At 40.2% G+C, this 23142-nt stretch overlaps 1 pseudogene; it reads left to right on the forward strand.

Annotated features, from left to right (window-relative positions):
• Positions 1 to 10169: 10169 nt before the first annotated feature.
• On the forward strand, positions 10170 to 10958 carry LOC101437987 (RNA-binding protein with serine-rich domain 1-like; annotated as a pseudogene).
• Positions 10959 to 23142: the final 12184 nt, after the last annotated feature.

Raw genomic sequence — 23142 nt, forward strand, 5'->3', positions numbered from 1 at the left:
TACTGAGTACATCAATTTCTTTTGTCAATGTAGGCAGCTTGTGTATTTCTTGTCCATTCCATCTGAGTTATCCATTTTGGTGGCACACAACTTTTCAAAGTATCCTCTTATGATATTGTTAATTTATGAGGGATCATTGGTGATATCCCCTTTCTCATTTCTTATTTTATATATTTGCATCTTCTCACTTTTTTTTTCTTTGTTAGCCTAGCTAAGGGTTTGTCAATTTTATTATCTTCTCAAAGAACCAGATTTTGGTTTTGTTCATTTTTTCCAGTGTTTTCTTATTTTCAATTTTATTTAGCTCTGCTCTTTTGTTGTTTCTTTCTTTTTCCTGGCATTGGGATTATTTTGTTGTTCTTTTTGTAATTTCTACAGGTAGAGAGTAAGATCTTGGATTTTACCTCTTTCTTCCTTAAAATTTTCCTGTCAGCACTGCTTTTACTGCATCCCATAGTTTTTGATACACTGTGTTCTCATTTTCTGTTTTAAGCTATTGCTTTCTTTTGCAGTCTCCTCCTTGACCCACTCATTGCCTAATAGTGTGTTCTTTAACTTCCATATCTTAGTGCCTACTTTTTTTCTCTTCCCCTTACTCATTTCCAGCTTTATTCTATTGTGGTCAGAGAAATTGTTTCATATGATCTAAATCATTCTGAATTTATTGAGAGTTCTGTGGCCTAGCATGTGATCTATCCTGGAGAATGATCCATGTGCACTTGAGAAAACTGTATATTCTGTTGTATTTGTGGGTAATGTTTTGTTATGTGTCTATTAGGTCTAGACCCTCTGGTGTATTATTCAAAGTCTCTGTTTCTGTATTGACCCTGTGTTGAGACGTTCTATCTATAATGGTGGCAATGGTATATAAAGTCCCCCACTATAATTGTAGAAGCATCTATTTCTCCACTTAATTTTTCCAATGTTTGCCTCATGTATTTTCAGGCACCCTGGTTAGGTGCATAAATGTTCATAATTTTTCTTTCTTCTTGATAGATTATCCCTTTTTAAAAATATATAATGTCCTCATTTGTCTCTTAAAATAGTTTTGCATTTAAAATTTATTTTGCCTGATATTACTGTAGCTACTCCCACCCTTTCTGCATTTTGTTTGTATGTAAAACTGTTTGCCAATGATTCAGGTGCAACCTCCTTGTGTCCTTGGGTCTAAGGTGAGTTTCTCAAGTATATATTAAGCTCCCATCCTGGGGAGTCATACTAAGTTCTAAAATAGAGGCACACGAGTCTCTCAAGAACACAGGCAGTGCCTAATAAAAGAAAACAGACCAATACATCAAGCCCACAATATTATTGCAAGTAACTATGAATCTAATTCTTCAAAAACTGAAACTTAGTGGTTACCATAGGTCCAGACATGAGGGGATGGGAAGAACAGAATAGATGGAACATAGCACATTTTTAGGGCATTAGAATTGTTCTGCATGATCTTATAATAACAGATTCAGGCCATTTTAAATTTAACCAAAATTTATAAAAGCGTATGGCACAAAATGTAAAATCATATTGTAAAACATTGAGCATGGTTAGTAGCAATGCTTCAATATTTGTACATCAATTGTAACAAATATACCATCTGCATGTAAAATGTTATTAATCAGGGAGAGGGGAATCAGGAGAGGGTGTTGTGTATATGGGAATCCCCTATATTGTGTACCTGACTTTTTTGTACCTATATTTCTTTGAAGATAAAAATGAAAAAACTAAAACATTTGGGGAATATGTGGAAGAAAATGTCACTGTACATAGAAGACAACAGATCTTAGAGCAATCTTTTAGCACTTTAACTGTATAATACCAGCTCTTTTAACACCTTAACTATATCATACCACTGAATTCTCATGTCTAATTTTTATGATTTAATTTTTAAAAAATTTGTATTTTACTTGTTATTTTTAAAACTATCATTAGTTCTTTTTCTTAATTTTATTTAGCTATCTGTGTGGCCTCATTTTTGGGGAAGTTTGGATAACAGAAGGGTCACAACTGTGGCAGAGGAGTATCACTGGTGTGTGGTATCAATGATGGGGGGATGCATGGAAAGGGGTTCACCTTGGCATACTTCTAAGGTACACAAATGTGTTCAGGTGTTCATGGTGCATTTTCACAGTGAGTGGAGATCCAGATAATAACTGAAAGAATATGAAATTCCCATATTGGGGAGCTCTGCTACATTCTCCAATGGTACAGCAAGAATCCCCCAAGTAAAGGGGCAGTGCCTAGTCAAAAAGGATGGACCATTGCAATGGACCATATTGATGATTGTATTTATGAACCTTTTCTTGTGAAATTGATACTTAGGCTATATGTTGCCTAAGAGTTACATCCTGATGGCTACTTGTTGCTCAAATGTGGCCTCTCTCTAAGCCAAACTCAGCAGATAAAAGCACTACATTCCCCCAGCATGAGACATGACTCCTGGGGATGTGCCTCCCTGGCACTTAGGATTTTTACCAAGCACCAACCAGCAACGCACCTGCAAAAAGACCTTGACCAATAAGGGGAAAGTGTAAATACAAATGAGTTTTTATGGCTAATAGATTTCAGTGAGTTGGAGGTCATTCCAGAGGTTACATTTATTCACACCTCAACAGGATCTCATTGACTATCACAGAAAATACTGCCTCAAATAGTGGGGTTCCTGACTGCTATAGAGTCATCCAGACAATATGGGCATGGCAGAGAGCTCAGTAGTTTGGTTCCTGCTGGTGGGCCTTACTTTGGAATTTATGCTCCATAGTATGACAGAGTTGGACTGATTTGTGGTTTCCCTAACATGGCTCTTCTGCCACTTCTATTTGAACCTATAATTAGCAAGAGAGTCCCAGCCATCTGTTCTTTGGGCTCTAAGTCCCTTCTCAATTAGAAGCAGAATGCGCATCACCATCCCAAAATCCTCAAGGGAATGAACAATGGACTATATTTGACTTACAGTTATTCTCCTAAAAATTTACCATTATTCTAGCAATGGAAGAACTTTTATCACTGATGTGAAGGCAGTGGTCACTGGAGTTTCTGAGGGGAGGGAGAGGAAAGAACAGGTATAATACAGGGGCATTTTTGGGAAATTGGATTTGTCCTGCATGACACTGCAATGCTGGATAAAGGCCATTATATATTTTGTCATAATGTACAAAATTTTGTGGGACATAGAGTAAAATATAATGTATACTATAATCCAAAGTTAGTTGCAATTCTTCAATATATTTTCAACAATTATAACAAATGTACCAAACTAATGAAGGATGTTGTTAATGTGGGAAAGTGTGGGAGGGTTAGGGAATGGAGCATATGGGAATCCCCTATATTTTTTATGTAATCTAAGATATCTTTAAAAAAACTAAACAAAGTTTAAAAAAAGGTAAGTTTCTTGTGGACAGCATAAAGATGGGTCATATTTCCTTATTCATTAACACACAATGTTATTACTGTCATGCCATTACTTACATTAGTCATATTTTCTTTAGGTTTGTATATGTCATATGTTGTTTCATTTCTCTTTTCATTGTTGTTATTGTTCGCAGTAATCTAACTTCCTACACTTTGCTCCAACATTTTCTCTCCTGTTGTTTTCTTTAAACCTGCAGAACTCCCTTTAGTATTTCTTGAAGGGAAGGATTCTTGTTGACAAACTCTCTTAATTTCTGTTTATCTGTGAATATTTTGAACTCTCCCTCATTTTTTAATGCTAGCTTTGCTGGATACCAAATTCTTGGCTGATAGTTTTTCCTTTCAGCATCTTAGCTATATCATACCACTGACTTTTCACCTCCACGGTTTCAGGTGAGAAATCAGCACTTAATCTTATAGAACTTCCCCTGTGATTGATGAATCTTTTTCTTTCTGCTTTTAGTACCCTCTCTTTGTCTTGAGCATTGGACAATTTGATTATGTGTCTTGGGTCAGTTCTGTTATGATTTATACTGTTTGGGTGCTCTATGCTTCCTGGACATGCAGCTCAAAAGAGCTGGGAAATTTTCAGCTATTATTTCCTCCAACTCTCCTTTTGCCACCTTTCCCTTCTCTTCTCTCTCTGGGATGACTAGGATATGTATGTGTATTTTGTGTCATCATTCAAATTCCTGAGTCCCTGTTGGATTTCTTTCTGTATCTTTTTATCTATCTGTTCTACTCTGTCTGATTTCTGATGTACGGTCCTTGACATCACTGATCTTTTCTACTGCCTGTTCAAATCTGGTGTTATGTGCTTCCAGCCTATTTTTTATTTCTTGCCTTGTGCCATTCATCGTCAGATCTGTTACCATTTTCTCAGTGTTTACAATTTCTTCAGTATGCCCCCCAGTGTCTTCTTACTATCCTTTATTTCTTCCTTAACTTCATTAAATTGACTCATGATATTTGTTGAATATCCTTGATTAGTTGTTACATGTTATATATCGCCTTTTGCTTTTGTTGTTTGTTCAATAGACTGGGCCATGTCTTCCTGTTTCTTAGTACGGCTTGTTATTTTTTGTTGGTGTCTAAACACCTAATATAAACCCCAGGTTAACCAAAAAGAAAGAATTTTAAAAATATACAGAAACAGAAATGAGAAAGGGATCAGCTATACCATGAAAGATCAACTATATAGAAAAAGGAGGTTGCAATATATAAAAGAGAGACAAAAAAAGAGATATGACATTCTTTTAGCTTGCTAAAGGCTGCCAATGCAAAGTAACAGAAATAGGTTGGCTTTTATAATGGGAATTTATTAGGTTAAAAGCTTAAAGTTCTGAGATTGTGAAAATGTCCAAATCAAGGAATCATCAGAGATGCTGTCTCTCCAAAAGTTGGCTTCTGGCATTCCTGGACTCCTGGCGCATTGCATGGCAAAATGGCAGGCAGTCTCTTCACCCACAGGCTTACTTTTTCTCTGAACTTAGCTGTAGTGGATCAAGCATGTGGCTTGTTTCTCCACTGCCTCCATTCCTCATTGCTTCAGCTCCATATGATCAATTAATTCCAGCCTCCAACCTCTCTCTCAGCCTCCTGGGATTTCCGTCTTTCTGTGGCTACAGGTCAATGTAGAGTCCCCTCTCACATGGGAGGGTAAAATCGTGACTCTTTTTCTTGGCCCTCTCTTCTATTTATATAGGACTCCAGTAAAAGGATTAAGGTCCACACTGGGTCATGTCTCACTGTTGTAATCTAATCAATGTCCCCCAATTGAAATCAAAGCAATAAAAATGTTCTACCACACAGGAATGGATCAATTTAATAATTTTCTGGGGCCACCGCAAAAGAAAATACCAGTGTGGACAAATAAAAACCAAACGCAAAATGGATGAAAAAGTATTGACTTTACAGTAATAAAAATGAATGTTAATGGATTAAACTCCAAAGACATAGATTGGTAAAATGCATATAAAGTTATGATCCAAATATATGTTGTATACAAGAGATACACTTTGACACAAATAAATGAATAGGTTGATGGTGAAAGGATGGAAAAAGATATTTCATGTGAAGAGCTGGGGTAACTATATAAACACTAGACAAAATACATGATAAATCAAAACTATTAAATGAGACAAAAAAGACGGTATAGTCTAATAAAAGGGGGCAATCCACCAAGAAGAAATAATCAAAATATATATGCATACAGCAATGTAGCACCAAAATTCATATACAAAATATTGCACCCTAAAATAGTATATGTTCTTCTTAAGTGCTCAAGGAGCATTCCTTGAAACAAGTCTTCATAAATTTAAAAAGTTTGTGTTTGTACAAAGGGTCTTCTCTGACCATAATGTAATAAAAGCTGGGTACTGAAAATTCCAAAATATATAGAAGTTAAATAATACATTTCCAAGCAATCAGTGTTCAAATAAGAAAGGGCAAGGGAAATAGTAAATATCTAAAGATAAATGATAATGTGAACATAATCTATAAAAAGGAAAAGGGCACAGTGGAGGCAGTGCCATGGAGAAAATTAAAGCCTAAATGCTTACATTAAAAAAGAAGAAAGAGCTAAAATCAAGTATCTAAATTCATACCTGGAAGAACTAGGAAAAAACTATAAAAAATCCAAAGCAAGCAGAAGGAAAGATATAAAAAGATTAGAGTAGAAATAAATGAAATTGAGCACAGACAAAGAATAGAGAGAATAAACACAACCATATGTTTTTTCTTTGAAAAGATCAATAATATTGGCAAACCCTTATTTAGACTGACAAAGAAAAAAGAGAGAAGACACAAGTAAATAAAATGCAGAAATGAGATGGCAGATATTACTACTGACCACACAGAAATAAAAAGGACCATAAAAGGATACAATGAACAACTGTATACCAACAAATTAGACAAATTAGAGGAAATGGACAAATTCCTAGAAATATAAGAATAACCTACACTGATTCTAGAAGGAATAAAAGACCATTCCAGACCAATTAGAAGCAAAGACTTAGAATCAATCATCAAAAACCTCCATAGAAAAGCCTAGGATCACATGCATTCACAGATGAATTCTACCAAGCATGCCAAGAATAATTAATACCAACCCTGTTTAGACACTTTCAAAAAACAGAAGAAAAGGGTACAAGACCTTACTCATTCTATGAAGTCAACATCCCAGTAATACCAAACCCAGCTAAAAACTAAAAATACTACGAGAAGAAAATTACAGACCAATTTTTCTTATGGATACAGATGCAAAAATCCTCAAAAATACACTTGCAATTCAAATCCAACAGCATGCTAAAATAACTAAACATCATGATCAAGTGTGTTTTACCCCAGCTATGCTGGTTAAACATAAGGAAAATCATCTATGTAATACACATTAAAAAATGGAAGGGATGAAACTAAATTACCATCTCTATTGATGCAGAAAGGGCATATGACGAAATACAGCGATCTTTCTTGATAAAAACCCTTTAGGGTTCAACCAGTTGGGTACCTGCTTACCACATGGGAAGTCCCACGTTCAGGTGCTGGTGACTCCTAAAGAAGAGGAGCATACACAACACCCACCACAACTAACTAGATGCCGCACCACCAAGAGCTAGATGCCACACCCACCGCAACAGATGCCACACCCCTAACAAGCAGACACCTACATGAGCAGATGCCACAAGTCAGGAGACACTGCAGCCTGTCAGGAGTGCATGTGGCTTAGGCTGTTGGGCACTCACCTCCCATGTGGGAGGTCCTGGGTTCAGTTGCCAGGGCCTCCTGGAGAAGGCAAACAAACAATGAGTAGAGAGATGAAAGAACCATCTGAGGGACGGGGTGATAAATAATAAATAAATAAATCTTAGAAAAAAAAACTATAGAAAAATAGGAATACAGAGAATCTTCCTCAACATGATAAAACACATGCATGAAAAATCGAGTTAACATAACTCAGTGGTGAAGAATATAAGTTTTCCCTCTATTTTTGGAGCAATACAAGTATGCTCACTGTCACCACTCTTACTGAAAATTGTACTAAAAATTCTAGCCATAGTAGGCAGGCAAGACCAAAAAATAAAAGGAATAGAAATTGGAAATGAAGATGGGAAAAATTTATACTTAGCAGATGACATGATCCTATATGTATTAAGACCTGAAAAATCCACAACAAAGTTAACAGAGCTAATAAACAAATTCACCAAAGTGACAGAATACAGTATCAATGTGCAAAAATCACTAGTGTTTCTATACACTTGAATGAGCAATCTGAGAAGGGTATCAAGAAAAATAATCCATTTAAAATAGCAACAAAACTAATCAAATACCTAGGAATCAATTTAACCAGGGATGTAAAGGATTTGTATGCAGAAAACTATAAAACATTGCTAAAAGATGTCGAAAAAGACCTAAATAAATGGAAATACATTCCATGTTCATGGATTGGAAGGCAACATATATTAAGATGTCAATTCTACCCAAACTGATTTACAGATTGAACAAAATAACAAACAAAATTCTAAAACCTTTCTACTTTACAGAAATGGAAATGCCAACTATCAAATTTATTTGGAAGGTTAAGTGTGACATTTTGAATTTGATGAATCAAAAAAAAAAGATTATATTTTTGAACTAATCAATCCCTGTGTGTAAGACCCTTTTTTGGAGTATGTCGGTGAAGCATGACTCAGGTTGAATCTCTGTTCTCTTTTGGGTATTATATACTTGGAGACAGAGATAGAGGAACACACAAGAAAAGGGAGCTCTAACATTTTGTTCCCACCATGTGAGAGTAAGGACTCCAGGTTCACTCACAGCTCAAGGAGAGAAGCCCCAAGAGGCTCAAGATGCTGAGGCCCAGGGAGAGATGACTCATCAGCCACAGCTGAGTTGAAGGAGAAATTAGAGTGATCCCTGCAGACCTATTGTCTTGCCTGATTGCCATGTGGCAGGATACCAGGATCACCAGTAGCCAAATGTGATGAGAAATCATCTCTGATGGTACCTTGATTTGGACGTTTCATGGCCTCAGAATTGTAATAAATATCCCTTTATATAAGCCAACAAATTTCTGGTACTTTACCTTGGCAGGCCTTTGGCAAAGGAAGACAGAAATTGGTACCAGGAGAGTGAGGATATGCTGCTTGCAGGTACCAAAAATGTTGGAATGATTTTATACATGTGTAAGGGATATTTCTTTGGAGGAACTGTGAGATTCTTGATAGAAAAAGACTAGATTGCACTGAAGAAACTGCTGGTAGGAATATGGACCCTAAAGTTATTTCTGATGAAGGCTTAGAAGGAAATGATGAAACTGTTACTGGAAATTGTAAGAAAGGAGATCCTTGTTTTGAAGTTGGAGAAAAATTGGCAGAATTGACTCATGCTGTTATATGGAAGGCAGAGCTTGAGAAATGATGAATGTGGCCATTTAGATGAGGAGATTTCCAAGCTAAATACCATGAGGCAGGATGCTAGAATCACAAGAAGATGACTTTCACCTCTGGAGAATGTCTCTGATGGTGCCTTGGTTTGGACATTTCATGGCCTTGGAACTGTAAGCTTTTACCCTAATAAAGTTCCCATTATAAAAGCCAACACATTTCTGGTGCTTTGCATCAGCAGCCCTTTGGCAAACTAAGACAGAGAAACCTCAACTATCCAAAAACAGCTTGAAAAAGAACAAATTTGCAAGACTCACATTTCCTGACTACAAAGCTTATTATAAAGTCAGTGGTCAAAAGAGCACAGTATTGTCATAGGATGGATATATACATCAATGGAATCAATTTTAGAGTTCAGAAATAGACTCTCACATCTATAGTTGATTGATTTTTTTACAATGCTGCCAAATATACTCAACTGGGAAAGAATAGTCCTTTCATCAAATGGTGCTTAATGACTGGATATCCCAATGCAAAAGAATGAAATAAGACCCCTATTTCACACCATACACAGAACCTAATTTAAAATGGACCACAGGCCTAAATACAAGAACCAAAACTACAAAGCTACTAGAAGGAAATGCAGGCAAGCATCTTCAGGATCTTGTGATAGGTAATGGTTACTTAGACTTTATACCCAAAGCACAAGCACAAAAGAAAAAAATAGAGAAATGGGACCTCCTCAAAATTAAAAAGTTTTGCACCTCAAAGGACTTTGTCATGATAGTGAAAAGACAATCTACTCTGGGGCAGAAAACATTTGGTAACCCCATATCCTTTTATGGTTTAACATCCAAAATATATAAAGAACCCCTACAATTCAAATTCCACTTCTGATGGTCTTTCCCAGCTGTTCTGGCTTTCTTTGTCCTGAACACGGACTCTACCCACCTCTCAGAGTGTGTTCCAAGCCCTGGTGTGTTAAAGGGTTGTAGAGTCGATGATTAGAAGTAAACTTGAAGCAGGTCTGTGCAAGCTTTTCCTCTGCAACACCTGGCTCATTTCTTTCCTCCTTCTATTCTCTTTTGATATGATCCTGTTGCCTATGCATGCAAAATAAAAATTAATTTGGGAAACAAATGGGTAAAAGACTTGGAATAGGCATTTTTCCAAAGAGGAAATACAAATGGTTAAAAAGCACATGAAAAGATGCTCAGCATCACTAGCTGTTAGGGAAATGATAACCAACACTATAATGTGCTATCACTTTATACCCACTGGAATTGATACTATAAAAATAAAAAAATAAAAACAAAAAACAGAAATTTAGAGCAGCTCAATCCTTGGCAGCTGAGAACAGAAGTTACAGGCAGGAACATGGCTCCTTCTACCACCAAAGGTAAAGTCTGCTCTAATAAGTCCTCTAAAGATAATGGGACCACCAAGGAGTGGAGTGTGAAGGATCGTGGCAGGCATAAACCTCAGGAGACACGGTGCTTCCACAGGAGAGGCAGCACCAGGTTTCTCTCCAGCTATACCTCCAGTTCTTGCTCCAGCACCAGCACAGGGTGAGCAGTGGTTTCAGCAACTCTTAAGCCTCAAGCCACTCTGGCAGTTCCAGTTTTGCCTCTCCAGCTCCCACAGCTCCTTGGGTTCTCTGAGACCTTCTGGTGCATCAGTGACAGTAAGTAGCATTCCTGCTCCAAATCCGAACCTCCTAAAAGAGATAAAAAGAAAAGGAAAAGGCAGAGTCTTTCCCCTAAAGACCCACCAAAGTATACTTGGGGAGACTCACCAGTACTGTGTTCAAGGATTACATCATGGAGATATTTTGCACTTATAGGAAAATTAAAATAATTGACATTGTGGTGGAAAGGACACATCACCATCTATCCAAAGGCTATACTTATGTTGAGTTTGAGAATGAAGTTAAGGTGCTGAAACATATGAATGGAGGACAAATAGATGGCCAGGAGATCACTGTCACAGCTATGCTGGCCCCTGGCCGCTGAGGAGAATGCTACCACCACCTCCTGTGTGGTGCAGGTCAGCCCACAGAGGAGGAGAAGGTCCTGCTCTCCTGGGCACAGGTCTCCTCTGCACCAGTGATCCCAGTCTGCTGGCCGCCTCCACCACAGACACTGCTCCAGCTCCAACTCCTCATGATAAAGCAGGGTCTTCATATTTTACCAGTGACTTTGTGAGAGGAAGTAAGAAGTCATTTTTAGAATTAAAACATTTACCCAAATGAGTTGAAAACTAATTCCACAGAAAACCTGTACACTGATGTTCATAGAGATTCTATTCATTATTGACAAAAATTGGAAGCAACTAAGAGGTCCTTCAAAAGATGGATAAACAACAAACTGTAATACATACTTACAAGGGATTATTACAAGTAAAAAAAAGAAGTGAGCTATCAAGGCACATAAAGATATGGCAGAATCTTAAACGCATATTTCTAAGTGAGAGAAGCTAGTCTGAAAAAGCTGGATACTGTATAATTCCAACTACTTGGCATTCTGGAAAAGGCAAAACTATAGACAGGAAAAAGATCAGTGGTTGTGAGGAGTTAAGGGAGACAGATAAACAGTTGAATAGATAGAATGCAGGTCATATTCTGGCATTGAAATTATTCTGTGTGATACTGTCATGGAGGATACAAGAAATTATTTGTCAAAACCTAGAGAACTGTATAACCCAAAGAGTGATCTCTAATGTAAACTACTGACTTTATTTAATAATAATTTATTAATGTTTATTCATCAATTATAGTAAATGAACATAATTAATGTAAGTGTTGATGATAGTGATAGAGGCCCCTGGGGTAGGGTATTTGGGAACTCTCTGTACTTCCCGCACAAGTTTGCTGTAAATCTAACACTGTCCTACAAATGTCAAGTGGCCATAGACATGAGTGTTTCTTTGTGAATTCTCAATTCTATTCCCTTGTATTATATGTCTGTCCTTGTACCTTGTCCTTTTTTAAATGGGGATTTTTAATTACTATTGCAAAAGCAATGGAGGGAAATAGATGTGGCTCTGGCAGTTGGGCACCCATCTACCACGAGAGGTCCTGTGTTCAGTTCCCAGTGCCTCCTAAAAAGACGACAAGCAAGACAGTGAGCAGAGAAGGCAAATAACCGGAGGGGGTTGGGGATGGATGGATGGATGGATGGATAGATAGATAGACAGATTAGATAGATAAATAAGGTAAATCTTTTTAAAAGAGGATTTTCTTTTCCCTTTCAAATAAAAAGGATGGGGGTGGGAGGAACAAAGTGAGTCAACAGCAGGGTGCAGGGGATGCCAGGGCCAGGGAAATGCAGCTGTCATGCAGGCCTGGCTCCTCTGCAAAGGGGATGCAGCAAAGAGGACAGTGCATGTTCTCCCACCTTCAGGAGGCTGGGAGCTGAGCTCACAGGCTGCTCACAGGCCCTGCTTGTGGTTTCAGCTGCAGTTTGCAGGAGAGAGGCAAGGTAGAAACAGAGACCTGGGGGCAAGGAGGAAGAAGTCTGGGGGAGGAGGAGGGTGAAAAAGGGGAAGAGAAGGGAGATGACAAAATGCTTGAAGAGGAAAGAGAGTGAAGAATGAAGGAGAGACAGTGAAGGGAGGAAGAGAGAAGGAGAGAACTGGGACTGAGAGGAACTGCGGAGTCCGCAAGGGAAACTGTGGTGCCAGTCTGGGTGGCACCTGTCCTGGCAGACCTCTGCGTTTGCACTGGTGCTTGCTGTCTCCCACAGGCGGAGAGGGTGGATTTCAGGGAGATCCTGGGGGCCAGATCTGGGCAGAACCCAATCCCTTGAGTATTGAAGCCTTTACTTCCATTCTTTCCAAAACATGAGGTCCCAACCCCAGGTCCAGGGAAACCTCCTAGGCAGGAAGGTGAAGGCTGCATCTGAGCCAGCCCCGGGGAAGGAGAAGCCAGAGGAGGCTCAGTCCCCTGTTGAGCCCTTCTCTTTCCATCCTCTCCCCACAAGGGCATCTGGCCAGGAAAGTGGGTCAGGCCACCGCCACCCACATGTGACCTCCCTGATAGCAAGAGGGCCCATTAGCAAGGGGACCTCAGTGCCCTGTCCATGGCCCTGCCCACCCCCGCGTCCAGGGTTCTTTTTTGGAGGGACCTTTAAGGAACACTGGGCAGTGAGAGGAGCCCCTGGTCTTCTCACTCAGGAGAGGACACTGGGCCACAGCCCTTCCAGGCTGGCGGGAAGCAGGCGTGGAGCCTGCCAGAGGCCTGGGTGCCTGGGGAGACCCAGATCTCCCCTGAAGATGGTGACGAGGCCGGCTGGGAGCTGCCCCTACTCCCCTGGCTCGGAGCGGCTGTTCCCACTCCCCCCACCTCCTGGTTTCCAGCAGGAGGCCTGCCTGTCCGTGTCTAGCAAGTGAACCCTGGGCTCGGCCCACCCCACTCCCTATCCTGCCAGTCGCCCAATTAGAAGCTGCTTTGGCTTCAGCAAATGGGAGGTTAGGTAGCATTTTCCTTCCGGTTCCTTTGGTGGGGGAAGGACAGAAACAGAGCAGACCAGGAGCACAGCACACCCCAGAACCCATCCCCGGGAGCCAGGTCTCCTCGCCTCGTTAGCTTCTCGGCTCAATCCCACATGGAGCTCAGTGTCCCCTCACCCAGCAGCTCCCTGCTGGCTGGGCAGCCCAGCCTGCGCCACCCTTTGCCTGCAGGACACAGGCCATGCCCTCCTGTCTCCTGGGTGCTGCGGTAGGTGCAGAGCTACCATCTACCCTTCAGTTTGGCTTCCCACTCTCAGAGCCCGGAAGTGGAGTCCTAGGCCGGTCCGTGGGCCCACCCCCCAGCCCAAATGTCCTACTCCGGGCTGTGGTCAGATCCCGGGCCCCGGGAGGAGCTCGGCCAGAGGTCAAGACCACCTTGTCCCGCCCCACGAACACCCAAGCTCGAAGGAAAGGGAAGTCTCCGCGGCCTTGGAGGCGCACACCCTGCTAGTCCGCCCCTGTCACGCCCTCGCCAGCCTCGTAGGCATTTCCCGGCTTGGACACCTCCCGGGCCCCGCTCTTCCCAGCAGCAGTTCCGGGAGGTTGGGCCTAAGGAGGCTGATTAAGGCGGAGACTCTCCCTCCCCACCGCCCCTGGGCGGTCCGCGCAGCCCGCAGCCTTCTCTACCCTCTCCAGCTCTTCCCGCTCCCTCCCCGCCGCCGCCTCTCCAGTCACCGTCCCCCCGCAGCGCCCACTGGGGCGCTCCCGCCGTGTTCCCGCATCCCCGGGGCGGCCTCGGCGTCCACAAAGCCCCCGCGGCGGCGGCGCTAGACCCGCCCGCTCCCGGCCCGCGCCGCCCGCCAGCCGGGTCGGCTCAGAACCGCACACTCCCAGGGGCGCATCCGGCTCCCGCGGCCGCCGCCTCGCGCACCGCCTCGGCTTCAGCCCGGCTGGGCCCGGCAGGCTCACCCGCGCCTCCCGCTGCGCGATCCGCCCGCACACGCCCGGGCGCGTCGGGCGGCGTCTTCCCCGCGCGGAGCTCCCCAGGGAGGGGCCCTGGGGGGCGACGACCGCATAACAACGTTTCCCAGCCCGCCTCCGCGCCGCCCTCCGCGCAGGGGCCGCAGCTGGCGGGGGAGGGTCGGGCGCCCCCTCCGCGGCTCCTGCGCCAGGGCCCCGCGCAGCCCTCGGCGCCCCTGCGCGCGCCTTCCCGGCTCCTCGGCCCCCGCCTCGCTCCCTTCGCCGCCGCGCTCCCACCTCCCAGCCCGCCCCGGGCGCCGCCTCCCAGGCTGCCTGCCACGACCCTCGTGAGGTTTTTAACTGTCATTTTGTCCTCAGGATGGAGGAATAAAATGTGGATGAGAGTGGACTTCCTGGTAACGTTTTAAAATCCAGAAAGTGTGGTTCCTCAAGATTTGTTCTTGTTCAAAATGGTTTTCGCTGTTCGAGGTTCCTTTCCTGTGATGATGGACTTTTCCATTTCTGTAAAGAAGGCTATTGTAATTGTGATTGGGATTGTATCGAATTCTTAAAATGCTTTGGATAGAAGTGACACCTTAACAATGTTTAGTCTTCCAGTCCGTGAACATGAAACGTCCTTCAATTTATTTAGGTCTTGTTTTCTTTTAGAAACATTTGGCTGTTTTTAAAAGTAAAAGTGCCTTACATCCTTGCCTATATTAAATCCTATGTGATTATTTTATTTGCTATCCTATCTATTTTCTTGATTTCCTCTTCCTGTTATTACTAGTCCATAGGAATACCACTGATTTTTCGTGCATGTTGATCTCGTATCCCATCACTTTTCTAAGCTTGTTTGAGAGCTCTAGAAAATTTGTTGTGCATTTTCAAGGTCTTCTGTTTATAGGATAATGTCTCATGAAAATAGGGAAAGTTTTACCTGCTATTTTCCAATTTGGATGTCCTTTATTTCATTTTCTTGCCTAATTGTTCTGGCTCATACGTCCAGTACAACGTTGAAAAGCAGTGGTGATAGTAGGCATAATTGTCTAGTTCCTCAACTTTCAGGGGAAGCTTTCAGTCTTCCACCAATGAATATACTAGCTGTGCTTTGTCAGTTAAAGGACGGTTCATATATACATCCTTTGGCATTTAGAGGACGTTTCCAAGTATTCTTAGTTTTCTAAGTGTCTTATCAGAAAGTAGCTTTAGATTTTGTCAAATATCTTTTTTCTGTCAGTTGAGATGATTTTGTGTTTCACCCATCCTTCTATTAATGTGGTGTACTGGATTCACGGATTTCTTTTTATGTTGAAATATCCTTGCTCACCTGAGATAAACCCCATTTGATCATGGCCTATAATAGTGTTAATTGCTGTTGGATTCATTTTATTACTATTTTCTTGAGAATTTTTACATTTATATTCATAACAGGTATTTCTCTGTAATTTTCTTCTGTTCAGTGTCTTTTTCTGGCTGTTATTAGGGGGATGTTGGCCTCATAGGAGTTGGATATTGTTCCCTGAACTTCAATTTTATATTCACTAGTGACTCAATATATTCCTGAACTTTTACTCTTTGGGAATTTTATTTACTAGAGAACTTGTGAATTTACAAAACAATATACAATGTAGAGTTTTCCCATACAACACCCCTCTACCATCACATTACACTGTTGTACATTTGTTATATATTGTGAGCGAACATCATCAGAATATTACCACTACCTATGGTCTATAGCATACACTTGGTATATTAATGTTGGGGAAATTTTTTATTGATTCATTTTCTTTACTTGTTACTGCTCTGTCTAGATCTTCTATTTCTTCTCCAGTTAGTGAAGGTAGTTTATGTGTTTCTATGAAATTGTCAATTTCATGTAGAGTATCTATTTTGTTGATGTACAGTTTTTTATAATATTTTCTCATAATAGTTTTTTTCACTGTGGTTTTGGTATTTATATCCCCAATTCTATATCTGATTATAGTTATTTACATCATTTCTATTTTTTTGTCAGTGTAGTAAAAGTGTTTTTAATTTTATTGACTTTATTGGCTTTGCTGATTCTATTACTCTTTTATACTTTATTTAATTGCATTAATTCTAGCCTTGGTTATTTCCTTATTTCTGCTATTAACAGGAAAATTTAGTTCTTCTTACTCTAGATCAGGGGTTCTCAAACTTTTTTGTTCCATGGACCCCTTTGCCAGTCAGGTAAAAACCATGGACCCCTTACTAGTCCCCACTATACTTTGCATTATTTAATAAATATATTAATTATACCAATACAACCCCATAAGAACTGTGTTTCTTTGAATTTCAATTCAATTGCATGGACCCCTTGTTAAGAACTCCTGCTTTAGATCCTCCACTTGTGAGGAGTGGTTTCTGTTTTGAGATTTATCTTTTTTTTAAATGTAAGCATTTACAATAAAAAATTTCCTGCTCAACACTGTGTGAATCTCATAATTTTTGTTATATTTCACTCTCGTTTTCATTCATCTCATGTTTCCTAATTTCCCTTGTGCTTTCTTCTTTGGCCAACTGTCTGTTTTAAAATACGTTGTGTAATTTTTACACACTGGTGAATTTTATCATTCTTCCTCTTTCTTTTGTTTATTTTTACTTTTAACCTTGTTCCATTGCAGTTATAGAAGAAACAGTAGGATTTCAAAAATTTTAAATGTATTAATACTTGTTTTGTCACCTAATATATTATTCCATACTTGAGAACGACCCATGTGTACAATATAAGAATGTGTAACTTTTTCTGCCGCTATGAGAATTACTCTATATATGTCTCTAAGGTTTTTTTTAAAGATTTATTTATTTATTTCTCTCCCCTTTCCATGCCCCCCACATCCCAGTTGTCTGTTCTCTGTGTCTATTTGCTGTGTGTTCTTCATCCGCTTCTGTTGTTGTCAGCGGCACAGGAATCTGTGTGTCTTTTTGTTGTGTCATCTTGTGTCAGCTCTCCATGTGTGCGGCGCCATTCCTGGGCAGGGTGCACTTTCTTTTGCGCTGGGCGGTTCACCTTACCGGGCGCACTCCTTGTGCGTGGGGCTCCCCTACGCGGGGGACACCCCTGCGTGGCAGGGCACTTCTTGCGCGCATCAGCACTGCGCATGGCCAGCTCCACACGGGTCAAGGAGGCCCGGGGGTTTGAACCGCGGACCTCCCATGTGGCAGACGGAAGCCCTAACTACTGGGGCAAGTCTGCTTCCCTGTCTCTAAGTTTTGATTAGTTTAGAGTAGCATTCATGTTTTCTGTTTCCTTATTGATTATCTGATCAAATGTTCTATAACTTTTTGAAAATTGTTCATTGACATCTACCAATATTAACAAAGAACCGTCTATTTCACCTCAAACATAGCAATATTTGACCTATATAATTGTGCTCTTTTATTAAGAACCTGAATATCTATAATCATTGTGCTTTCTTGTTGAATCCATTACTTTTTCTGTATATAGTGCCATTTTCCCTTGTAACTTTTTCAAACTTAAAGCCTATTTAACTAATATTAGTTTAGCTGCACCAGCTCTCTTTTTACTAATTTAATGGAATATTTTTCCATATTTTTACTTTAAATCTACTTGTGTCTTTTAATGTACAGTGAGTTTCTTATAGACAGCATATAGTTGGGTCATGTGTTTTTTTGGTGTTTTTTAAATTAATTAATTGATTTTTTAAAAATTTTATTGAAATATATCATTTATACATGAATGTACATAAACAGTAAGTATATAATAAAAGTTGTGAACTTACAAAACAAACATGCATGACATCATCCAAGAATCCCACACATCATCCCAACACCACCCTGCATTACTGTGAAACACTTGTTACAAATTATGAAAGGATATCATCAAAATATTACTACTAACTATAATTCATCTCTTACCATATCTTATTGTTGTACTTTGCCCCCAACCCATCCTATTATTGTTTTTTAAAATGTATTTTTATTACAGAAGTTGTGAACTTACAATCATGCCCATGTGTAGAATTTCCATACAACACCCCTTCATCAACACAGAACACCATGGTGGAACATTTGTTACAGATTATGAGATAATGTCATCAGACTTTTACCACAAACCATGCTTCATAACATACATTTGGCACACTTTTTCCATACCCCCCCCCCATTAGTAACACAGTACATCTTTGGCATTTATGCAAGAATATTGCAGTATTGCTGTTTACCTCAGTTCACAGGTCACACCGGTAGTATTTTCCCCACGCTTCTCCACATTCCCACTAGCATGTGTTTTTAACCATTCTGCCAGGCTGTGTATTTTGACTGGAAAGCTTACTCAACTTACATTTTAAGTAACTACTGATAATGCAAAACTTTCTCTGGCATTGTACTATTTTGTCTTTATGTTATACATTTTTGGCACTAAATTTTTCCATTAATACCTACTTTCTTATTTATTTAATTTTTTGTACCATCATGAGTCTTTTTTTGTTTGATTTGGTACCAAATCATCTTCAACAGCATAAACAAACATTGTCCCATGGTTTTCCTGTGACCCTCTACCTGTTTTTTATACTTTTCTCAAGTTATATCTTTAAACATTATATATCCATAACCATATATTTTTAATTACTTTTTATGCATTTGCATTTTAGGAACTTTAAGAACTAAAGGGTGGTGTCACATATCATAAAATATTAATGGCATTTATAATTATCTATATTACCTTTACTTGTAGTCTTATGCTCCTTCAATCACTGTCTAGTGTTCTTTCCTTTTAGTTTTTAGGACTCCTTTAAGCATTAGGTCACATATAACAATGTTAAGATTCCTCACCTTTTGTTTACCTGGAAATGCCTTAATCACTGCTTAATTTTTAATGACATTATCAGAATATATAAAATTATTAGAAGGCAATTATTTTCTTTTGACACGTTAAATATTTCTTTCCACTGCCATCATGTCTCCTTGTTTTCTGATGAGAAATCTGTACTGGATTTTACTGGGATTATCTTGTGTATCATTAATTCTTTATATCTTCTAAGCCTTCAGAATTCTCTGCTTGTCCTTGACATTCAACTTTTTTACAACTGTATGTCTTGGGGTGGGTTCTCTTAGAGATAATCTTGTTTGAGGTTCATTGGGCTGTTTGAATACATGTGTATTAATATCTTTCATTTAATTTGAGAACTGTTCTGCTATTATTTGTATATTTATTCTCTCCCTTCCTCTGTTTTCCTTCTGGGACTCCCACAATGCATTTATTTATATGCTTGATATTATCCCACAAGACTTTTAGACTGTGTTTGGTTTTTTTTGTATTCTTTTTATTTTCTGCTTATCAGCCTGAATCATTTAAACTATCTTGTTTTCAAGTTCATTGATTCTTCTGCTACCTTTAATCTGTTGTTGAAGCCATCTTGCTGTATTTTCATTTCATTTATTGTCATCTCCAACTACAGTATTTCTCTTTGCTTCCTTTGTAATATTTCTATCTTGTTATTGAAATTCTTATTTTAATCAGTTTTCCTAATATCCTTTTCTTCATCCTGTTTTCCTTTCTTCCTTGAGCACATTGAAGATATTTCTAAAAGACCTTTTCTTTTTTTTTAAAGATTTATTTTTATTTATTTCCCCTTCCACCCTGCCCCACCCCAGTTGTCTGTTCTCTGTGTCCATTTGCTGCGTGTTGTTCTTTTTGTCCACTTCTATTGTTGTCAGTGGCACAGGAATCTGTTGTTTTTTTTTTTGTTGCGTCACGGGGAGCACTCCTTGCATGTGGGACTACCCTATGTGGGGGACACCCCTGCGTGGCATGGCACACCTTGCACGCATCAGCACTGCACGTGGGCCAGCTCCACACAGGTCAAGGAAGTGCCGGGTTTGAACCGCGGACCTCCCATGTGGTAGACAGATGCCCTACCCACTGGGCCAAGTCCGCTTCCCCCAAGACCTTTTCTTTTGAATCAAAGTTGGGTAAACTTTGTTGATTGTTTCAGACATTTTATCTCATTCTTTCTGATGTTTTTGTCTTTCTTGTAATCATTGTTGAAGAGTGTAAACTATAATTTTTAGTGTATTATTTCTGGGATTTATTCCTGGAGCTATTTCTTTCTTAACTTTGCATCCAGCTAATGATATAATAGAGATTTCTTCGAGTGCCAGGAGTTCATAAAAACAAAGGGAATTTTTTTTAAAATCACCTTTCAGTCTTTGCAAGCTGTTTCTGAGTTAGCTGATGGTCTCTTTAAAAATTTAGCACACCTATCTACAGAAGCAGAAGTGAAGAGCCGGAATTCTTGTCTTTTCTGAGCATGCCTCTTCTCCTTGGCTTATGCTTGCTTGTTGCCTTAGATTTCACCCTTTACAGTAATCCAAATGCTCCCTCTAATTCCTTTTATATAGAAACCTCTTCCATATATATTTAAGAAGATATATATGGAAGCAAATGAGAAGTGACTCAAAATTGTCCAGAAAGAAAATGAAAATAGATTTTAAAGAATTATTGAACAAAAGAAGTTTAAAAATTAGAGACCACATAGCAAAATGACAGAAGAAAGTCCTGTGTTATCTGTAGTTACTTTAAATGTAAGTGTATTACAAGTCAAAAGGCAGAGATTGGCAGAATGGATAAGAATTCCTATCTGGAAGGTACTCACCTTAAATTCAAAGACAAATGTTGATTGAAAGCCAAAATATGGGGAAACGGACTTGGCCCAGTGGTTAGGGCGTCTGTCTACCACATGGGAGGTCCGCGGTTCAAACCCCGGGCCTCCTTGACCCGTGTGGAGCTGGCCATGCGCAGTGCTGATGCGCGCAAGGAGTGCCGCGCCACGCAGGGGTGTCCCCCGCGTGGGGGAGCCCCATGCACAAGGATTGCACCCGTAAGGAGAGCCGCCCAGCGGGAAAGAGAATGTAGCCTGCCCAGGAATGGCGCCGCCCACACTTCCCATGCCGCTGATGACAACAGAAACTGACGAAACAAGACGCAGCAAATAGACACAGAGAACAGACAACCAGGGGAAGGGGGGGGAATTAAATAAATAAATAAATCTTTTAAAAAAAAGAAAAGAAAAGAAAACCAAAATATGGAACAAATATTTCATGAATAGAGTAAACAAAAGAGATCTCAATATATTGTCTGCATTTCCTATTCTTTTTATTGGGATTACCTTTCCTTACTATCAGTATAGTGACATATGTTAATGTTTTATGGTAAGAATTTTTATAGCAGCTGGTATTAATTATACTGAGCAATATGTAAAGTGGCTCTGCTATAATAGAAAATGAAAATGGATGATGTTAACTTAGCGTCAAGCTGGTAGACAGTGAAATAACCTATATAGCAAGTTAGTTGTCTGCATTAACATTTGATAAGCCCCTTGTATGTGATATCTTGGAAGTGGTCTATGTGCTTCCTTAACTTGAAATTATAAAGTAAGAGAATGCAAAGCAAAGTGGTATAGAAAATAACTGTTTTACAAGCAGGAGACAAGAGAATAAAGTTGAGAAATTTAGGTCTTTTTTTGTTTGAAATCCAACTGTGCTTAAAATATAGTCTAAGATATGGGATTAAAAAAATTTTTGAGTCATTTTTTAAAAGCCAGCTAAACCTATAACTTGAATAAATTGACTCAGCAAACAGCACCCGGCAATGTTATAGACTTCTCATTTAATTCTATTAGCTTTAGGTCTTCTAACATTAAGGTGGTGGGATGGCCACAAATTTTAAAAGAAGAGGAAAAACTCTGATTTGAGATCTATGTCTAGGTTACAGCTTTGTATGTGATTATTTGCAATCATAACACACTAGATGCAAATTGATCAGAAGCTTACAAAGATGTAGCAATGCACATGATAGAAAAGCCAAAGTCCAACTGTAAATCAGCTTCGGCTACTTGAACTGTGAAATAGCCTTTGGATCCTTAAACTTCACAAGCAGTATGTAGCCACTGAAGACAGTTCAGCCTGAATTAGGGCAATTAAACTTGCATTAATTCATATAAAATTTTTGAGATAGTATTTTATATTGCTGGAGCAAGATCTAATTTTTAAGCTAAAAAGGTTTTTAGTAGATTAAAAGCAGAGTTGCATCACATCTGATGGTGGTCAATGCTTACTAATGAAAATGCAGGGAGAGGAGACAAGATGGTCACTGAGTGAACTTGCCTTTGTGGTCTGTCCTGGGAAGAGACGGCTGGGCGCGGCGGCAGGTTCTCCAAGGCGAGGCTTTTTCGGGATTTTTGCAGGGCAGAAGTGTCGGGACATTGATTGGGTGGAAAGGTAACGGAGAGGATTGGTCCAGTAGATATAATTTGGGTTCTATTGCCCACAGGTGAGACCCGCGCACGGGCTCCTCCCTGTTGGGGGTGGGGGGAACCGCGGTACAGCCAGGCGGTACCGCTTTTAGATGACTCTGAAGGGCTAAGGAGTTCGGGAGCTCTGGGTGAACTGTTGACAGGTTGATGTGACAGATCGCCTTTGTGGATCGATTTTGGAAGATAGACGGTGTTTTGTTGTGAAGCGGGAGAAACTTTTGAGTGCGAATATAAACAATAGCGCTTCCGCCTGAAGCCCCGCCCCCAAAAGCCCGGCAACCGTTCTCCAACCCAAATAGGCTGTAGGCAATAAAGAGAAGTAATTGGAAAATTGATCTAGGCTGTGGCAAGGGGGGGGGACACGTCTGGAAGCAGATTAGGGAATATTCTGCGAAGCTTGAGAATGCTGGTATTGGAATCCGTTTTCCGCATCACTGGCTGGGCTTCGGATCTGTACTAGTAAAGTGGCTGCGGTGTAGAGGCGCCCTCTAGTGGCAGTGGTTTGGAATCACAGGACGGGAGCTGTCCAAAAGCTCAAATGAAAGATAACGTACTAATGAGCCCAGGAAAGTGAATTGCAGGGTTCAGTCACAATATAGAGTTTGCGGATCTGACTTCCCCCATAGGCTTGGCACCCAGCT

Source organism: Dasypus novemcinctus, chromosome 27 (assembly GCF_030445035.2).
Source record: "Dasypus novemcinctus isolate mDasNov1 chromosome 27, mDasNov1.1.hap2, whole genome shotgun sequence".
Classification (NCBI taxonomy): Eukaryota; Metazoa; Chordata; class Mammalia; order Cingulata; family Dasypodidae; genus Dasypus; species Dasypus novemcinctus.